Raw genomic sequence first — 8,122 nt, forward strand, 5'->3', positions numbered from 1 at the left:
GTAGCCCACGAGCCAGCTTACCAGGAATGATCTTAACCTGCATCTGCCTGGAGTGGGGGAACCATGGCGACTCACTGACTCAGCTTCTTTCTCCCAGCCTTCTGTTCTGTTTACTCCACCCACCTAAGGGTTGGCCTATCAAGGGGCCTAGGCAGTTTCTTTATTAATAAGAAATCACTCCCACATCAACTCTCCGTTAATCTATATTTTAAATTATACATTGCATTTTTAAATGAGCTGCACAAATACAATACCTTACAAGAGCATATATATATATATATGTGTGTGTGTGTGTGTGTGTGTGTGTGTGTGTATGTGTGCCAGGTGGTGGTGGTGGCGCATGCTTTTAATCCCAGCACTCAGGAGGCAGGAGCAGGTGGATCTCTGTGAGCTCAAGGCCAGCCTGGTCTACAAAAGCTAGTTCCAGGATAGGCACCAAAGCTACAGAGAAACCTTATCTCAAAAAAAAAAAAAAACAAACAAACTCAGAAAAGACATATGTGTGTGTGTGTGTGTATAACAAAATTGATCTTGAATTTGTATCAATAAACCAAGATCAATACCAATGCAAATCTCTATGGCATATCCCCCTTTAAATGTAAACAAACATTTATAAACAATATTTGGGAATTTGGGGAGGTAATGTATGCTGTAAATAGGTTTTATTGCCATTAGTTAATGAAGAAGCTGCTTTCGGCCAATGGCTTAACACAGCAAAGCCAAGCTAAAAGAGATATATAGAGAGAGTAGGCAGAGTCTGAGGGAAGCCATGTAGTTGCCACCAGAGACAGACATGCCAAAATTTGCCGGTAAGCCACAGCCACATGGCTATACACAGATTAATGGAAATGGATTAGTTATAGATATAATAGCTAGCTAGCAATATGCTTAAGATATTGGCCAACAAGTGTTACAAATAATAGATTTCTGTGTGATTATTTTGGAAGCTTGTATGGCTGGGAAACAAACCTCCACCTGCAGAATACCTTTCTCAGCCTAGATACAGTCAGGAGGGCCTTGGCCCAGCCACAAGGCAATGTGTTAGACTTTGTTGACTCCCCATGGAAAGCTTTACCCTTTCTGAGGGGCGGATGGGGAGTAGGAGAGCGGAGGAGGTGAAGGGGAAGGAGTGGGAACTGGGATTGGTATGTTAAATGAGAAAAGATAGTTTTAAAAATTAATTTATTAATTAAAAATACAGAAAAGAGGGTCAGACTGTGGCCTGAGGCAGAAAAAGTATATGGAAGTGGTGAGTTGATATAAAAGATTGAGGTTTGTTCTTAACTCATCATTAAGTATCAGATCGATACTTATTTTGACTGTATTCTGTTAGACTATTTGATTTCAAATTGCTCTTTGAGTTTCATTTAAAAAAATCATTAAATGAATTTTGGCTTGAGATTAAAACAGTATTTCCTATAATTTCTAAAATGGCTCTTAATATATTTCTGTAGTTTTGTGATACACATTTATTTAGAGTGCCATTCTTAGCAGTTGTGATTATAAAATTCAGAATCCCAGTCAATTCTGAGAAAAAAATTCCCCATGTACTGTATTATAAAATATATAGTTCTAAAAAATGTAGGACATGAAAATAAAAGGTCAACTATTAGACATATGGGCAGAGAAAGGAGCAAAAATGAGCAATTGAGGGGTGGATATGATCAAAGTACATTATATGCACGTATGCAGATGATATAATACATCACTAGGTGTAATTAACATGTACAAATGAAGATACCCTGCCTCCACCTCCTTATCTCTTCCCTGTAAGGACAGGATAACCCATGCTCACACTCCATTTCCCACGTTTGCCAGTGCACGGAGCACTTAATGTTCATCTAAAGATGCATTAATCAGAGCTATCCACCTCTTTGTTTTTAAATTATTTTATTCCCCAACCCCACAAAATGTTGCTTTTATTTGAAAGAATTATAAACCAGCTGTTAGTTTCAAAGTTTAGAAAGAGGACTGGTGTATCTGAGGTGTAACAGGAAGTCGAGGGATCCCTAGCTCTAACAATGAGCAGAGGGCAGAACTCAGTCACAGGTAGTGCAGGAATTCAGAAAACCCTGTCTGTCTTCTCACCCCTCATTTAGGCTCATTGCTTGCACTTCTCTCTTATTCTCTCTTGTAGAAGACAGATTCTTTTCCTTCATTTTTTTTCGTGGTTCACATGTCTCCTGTTCCATTCCATAAAGGCAAAAATCCTCTTCCTTTCTTCTCGGATTTCGCAGAATATCAAAGTATTCTTGCATGGCCTGCTAAAAGGAACAAATGTTACATTATCAGTGACATCAATGATGCTTGCTGTTTGTGTTTGGTAGCAATACAGTCTTGTTACTAATAAGCTGGGACCTAACCAAGTGATAATTGCTGTCTGCTGGAGGAAAGCTGAGCTCGCAGAGTGTGGAAGCCCGGCTTCCAGTGGCGGAGAAAATCCAACGGCAGATACCACAGAGGAAATGATGCTATTTATAGAGGGGTTTCTGATATCTACTCTGGGGACACTGAGATTTGAGAAAGGTAAGGGTGGGGACTGAGAAACTGTAGGTTTGCTAATTAGAATGGATGTCAAAAGACAATCTCCCTTTGATTGGGAGACAAGGAGGAGTCTTAATCACTTCGAAAAGACTGCTTCATACTCGGATACTTTATACTTGGAGTACTCCATGCTATAGTATTACAGCAGCACCCACACTCCACCACAATTTACTGTCGAAATCAGAACTGGATGTTGAAATTTTTATGACAGGCTTGAGTTTTAGTATTTTATCCAGAATATTTGTAAATTATCGTGATATCACAGAAATCATGCATTTTTGTTTAATTGAATAAATGTTATAGTTTAGCATTATAATGAAGAGATTTTACAATGGGGTATTTGCTATCTGATATGTGTTGCTTTTTATTTAGATGGGAGAAGATGACTATATGGTGACATGTACTTGATGTATGGTCAAAATTATACTGGTTTATGAAAGTGACCATAGGAGCTAGATTCTCCTTTATGTTCCATGGCCTCATCAAAAGTTTACAGTACCCGGCACGAATTCCTTCCTACTGAGTAGGCCTTTGGTCCACATGGGTGGCTATTTGTTACCCCAGGGTGTAAGTATGACTAATGCACCCTTCAGACTATTATGCCATTCAGAAAGCATGATACCACAGCACCTGATGTCATTGTTGTGGTTTATAGGCATAACTGGATAGGACTGTCGATTGCCTTTCTCCTTTGGCAGCTTGCATAGCTCCTTCATGTTTATGAGGAGGAGCCTGCCAGGTCAGATCCACGTTGATTCCTCAATATCCTGTGCCCGAAACATGTGTTGTCTTCAGGGTAGGATTGTACCTTCCCTCTCTAGAAGGCAGGGAAGGGCAATGGCAATAGCTTATACTGTTTGAGATTCTCTTGGAATTCCCTGACCAACAATGTGAAAGGAAGTTTTCCATGGCTGATACTGGGATTTTTGTTAGGTAGTTTATGACTTTGGTAGCATTGACACCCCAAGAGGTGTAGTGTGTGTGTGTGTGTGTGTGTGTGTGTGTGTGTGTGTGTGTGTATTTCTACTTCGGCTGGCTGAGATCTACTTGGTGGCCAATCCTGAGTTCAGTACTCAGAACCCACATAAAAGCAGAAGAAGAGAAATGACTTCACACAGTGTTCCTCTGACCTCCACAAATGTGCCATGGTGTGCACATGCCCCCTCTCCGTCTTGCGCACAAAATCTGGATATTTTATCTTCCCTGCTTTAAAATGCAACACCACATTATTTTGTTGTTCAAATTATTCCATTTTCAGCCATTGGGAGTTCTTTCAGCTGGTATCTGCTGTCTTCCTGACGCATAGCTATTGCTTCATTCTTTGGAACTTTTTGACTCTGGGTATTGCAAGTTGCTCTAGGTTCATCTCGTCTCTTCCTTGCTCCCAGTCCAAGAATCAACTGTTTCTTTAGGGAGCCCTGGTTCCTTTTTTGTTGTTGTTGTTGTTAATAGTATTAAAGACTCAGATCACAGGAGAAGTTTCATTAGTGTGGATAATCAGAGCTATGGTTCTGCTTGTTTACTATGAGAGTGTCAATATCATTGCTTCTAGGTTCTCTCAGAAGGGCCAACGCATGGATGTAACATACTGCCCTTTTCATAGATAGCAGCCAGTATCTACGTAGGTGTAGCTCACTGACTTTATATTGCTATCTTTCACTGTAATCTAGCATCATGTCATTTATTCTAGTATTGTCCCTTCATTATTTAAGACAACCAGAAACCCAGCTTCATCCCACCTCCATTTATTTATTTATTTGTACAACCTTGGCACATGAAGCTTTAGAGTTATTAACACACCTCTAAGAGGAACCACTTCATCAGCGATAGCACAACACAGTCCTCATAGATAGTTCTATTACACACATTTAAAATTATTTTCCACTCAATGATAGATATATAGTGACTCTTTCATAAACATATTAGTTCAGTTTGAATATACCTCATGCCATTTAAAAAGAGCTTATGTGGTGAGTTTATACTATGCATATTTAATAGAATAAAGCAAAGTTTCGTTTTCCTTCAGATACTCCAAAAAAAATTATTTCCAAACCTGCCTTATTTTCAGTATCCCTGTAGTATGAATCAAGAATCTGTATTTTGACTAAAGATTTCCCCAGGGACTGATAGCCGCCGAGGGTACTAATGGACAAAGGAAGCCTGCACATGGGAGATGCTGTCTTTTCCAGCTGCATCTGTAGCATCCTTGAAGATGTTGGGGTCCTTTGGACCTGTCAGCATCCTGGCTTGTCCTATCTGGGTGACAAATAGAGCTAGGGTCTTCTCCATGAACGGGCCCTCTTCTTGTCACGAGCCTAGTCCTCCCACGGGGCTGGCTGAGCAGCTCCATCTTTGAGCTGCCTGGACATCTCCTCCTGGGCCTGTGCTGAGTTGCAAAAACTCCAGCGCTCTGCTCTCTCAACCTCAGGCATGATCTAAACATGTCAGTCTTGCCACATGAAAGAGAGTTACTTGTCTCTCAGAGTAAGTTGCCAGTTGGATAACCAAGTATCATCCTCCCAGCCCATCATAAAACCTCCATTAAACCCTTTATTACACCTCTTAGTCTGTACAGTGAGCTTGTCTTGAATGGAGGACAGTTGAAAGAGGTACCATCTTTAAGTCCTCAGCCCATTGCCCAAGGCCATCTCCTCTGACACTTTAGAGGGCAGTCAGCTGCTGGGCAGTGAGGGGCTTTCATTCCTGAGCCTGACCTGGCCTGTGTAATTAGGTGCTCCGCCTAGCCTCTGTCTCACAACTGAGTCACCCAGAGAAAGGTGCAGCTGCTAGGTCCTGGGAAACCTTGAAGCTGTCTGCCTACCCAGTTCCTAAGAGAGAGAGTGTGTGTCTATCAGGGAAACCGTAGGGAGACTAGGTAGCTACATGATGCTCAGTCACAGGTCCTCTCAAAAGCATCCTAACAGAGAGTGGGGGATTTTCTCTTTGTGTGGACTGTGCTGGTGCGCTCTGCATTCTGGGCTCTTTGGGCCTTCTGAGTAGGCAAAGGAGATGTATCACTGAGACTGTCTGTACTCCCTTCACAGTAAGTGAGAGCACGTGTGGAAAGTCTGCTAAGACCGAGATAGGAACCGTAGGTTTTGGGAGAGACCAGGGTCTGAGGACACTTTAGCCCTTCACTTGACTCAAAAATCTTAGAAAAGACTCGCAACCTCTTTGGATTTTTTCTTTCTTTAAAGAAATGGTATTTAAGAGATAGAAATGAAGAAAAAATGACTATGAAAGAATCATGTAAACTTCCATCTTCTAAACCAGTGTGCTCTTGGGTTAGACTAGAAGTCCTAGGTAATATTCTACCCTCCCAAACCCGCTCTAAGCCTCCCCTCTCCTGTGCGTTTGCTCCGAGGGCTCTTCCTTACTGTGTGCAAGGCATAGCCTACTCTCCCACCTGTCCCCTTCCATGACACTGGCCATCAGCCTGTCTCCTTTGGGAGTCTGTCTCATTAGCCACTTCCTTCTAGAGGATTCATGCAGAATAAACCTTCTTTTCATGCGTACTTCTCTGGTAAAGCTGTCTTCTTATCCACTCCATGTTCTAGAACATTCCTACGCTCCTTCTCCTAGAGTGCACCATCTTCTCAGGCTTTCCCTGGAGCAATCCCACACATACTTCAGGTCCGACGTATCTGTGTGACCACTGTCACAGCCCATGTGTTACAGTCACAGTTATCACCTGAAGCTTAGCCCTTGGGCCGTATTGCTGCCTCCTCAGTACAGCTGTGTGATCTGCCGGCCTGATACCTGCTCAGTGGGCAGTGTGCTGATGCATTGCAGCATCAGAGTTACCGGGATCTGACTTCTGAAAGCCTTGACCCAGTGTCTTTATCAAATCCGACCCCTATTTATCAGCTGTAATTACTTACTTCATACTATGCTGTAGACAAAGGGAGTTCTGCAGGTAGGTACCCCCGCCTGCCCTTTTTACCTCCACCAGGCCCTCCGCTCATCTCAGGCATACTTGCCGGGAGTTGTTTTCTTCCCCCTTCCCCTTTTCTTCTCAACATTCTTCTTTTCTATAAATTGAAATGCCCAGAACTTGTCTCTTCCATGCATTTCCCAGTTTCTAATGTGGTAGGACGAAGTTGGTGCTGAGTAGCTCCTGCATCCTGGAGCGTCTTTACATGATGTCTAGACATTCAAACAGAAGGACGGGATGTGAGGTAATAGAATTGCGAATCCTTTTCCTGGGTGATCTCTCGTCAGCATCTTTCCCAGATGTGATAATTAAAATTCTGGGGCTAAAAAGGCAGTCCATAGAAAAATTGAAACATCACTAATGCTTTTCCACTTCCAAGGGATGCAACACCCAGAATCCTCTCTACTTGAACAGAGGAGAGAGATGCCCATGTTCGGAATGGTCATTTTCCGGTATTTTTGCTACTGAATAGATATGAGATTTCAGAATAACTACTGGATTTCTCTAAGCCCCTGCATCTTTTGATTGATTAGAGGGGGTTAATTAATGTACAACAAGGGTTAACTAAACCACACAATGTGCATAGTAAATGTTCAATACTTGTTAGTTATTATTGGTATTACTGAATCACTCATTTTACAAACAAGTCAATGCCCTAGGTATTTTCTTATCTGTTTCTGCCTAAGCAAGGCCAGTCTCGCCGACCCCTTTCACCCCTGGGCAATGTTCTCCAATGCCTTCCTTTTCTCCCCCTCACCTTTCTAGCCCGGGTCCCATTTTGTCATTCATGGACTTTCCATCTCGGCATATTCCTTAGCCCTGTGGTCTCATCTTCAGCACCAGCCTCTTACCAGACTTTCTCTTCCTTAGTTGTTTTCTGTTTCCCCTTCTCTGATGAATCTATTTTTCTCTGCTCTTAGCACTTACCTTAGAGAGAGAGAGAGAGAGAGAGAGAGAGAGAGAGAGAGAGAGAGAGATATTTACTATATAGTTAATAGGAAACCGCCTTCTAATTTTGTTTGTAATAGGTCCCAAGCACGGACTATGACATTATTTGGTCTCAGATGGCACCTCTTTCTCGGTAGGCACCACAGATCCTACCTCCTGGTGTGTCCAGATCACACCGTCTAGCGCGTCATCTCTCCAAGGACTTTCAAAGGTCATCTTGCCTCTGCTCAACATTAACCTTCTGTGCTACTTTTGGAATCTCACACTCCATCCCACCCCTGCAACAGTCACAGTGTCCTGACCTCCACCACAGATCCGTGACACATTTCTGATGAGTCTCCTTTTCCTCTGCTCTTAGCACTTACCTTGTGCGACAGAATCAATTTGTTGAAAACTAATTTATCTTCATTTTACCCCCTCCCCAAGTCCTGTGCCTTCTGTGTTCTCTGTTGACACATTCTGGAGAAACTTGAAGCCATCTTTTTTCTTTAAATTATTGTTTAATTTATAAGAACTGTATGGATTTATGGGGTACTCTGTAATATTTTGATGCCTGCATGTAGTAATCAAATTAGGGTAATTGGTATTAAGTACATTAAAAAAGTTCTCTCTTGAGATGCACAGTCTGTTATTGTGACTTGGTACAATTCCTTTTATGAAGCTACAGTTACCCTGATACCAAAACCACACAAAGAC

Source organism: Microtus ochrogaster, linkage group LG4 (assembly GCF_000317375.1).
Source record: "Microtus ochrogaster isolate Prairie Vole_2 linkage group LG4, MicOch1.0, whole genome shotgun sequence".
Classification (NCBI taxonomy): Eukaryota; Metazoa; Chordata; class Mammalia; order Rodentia; family Cricetidae; genus Microtus; species Microtus ochrogaster.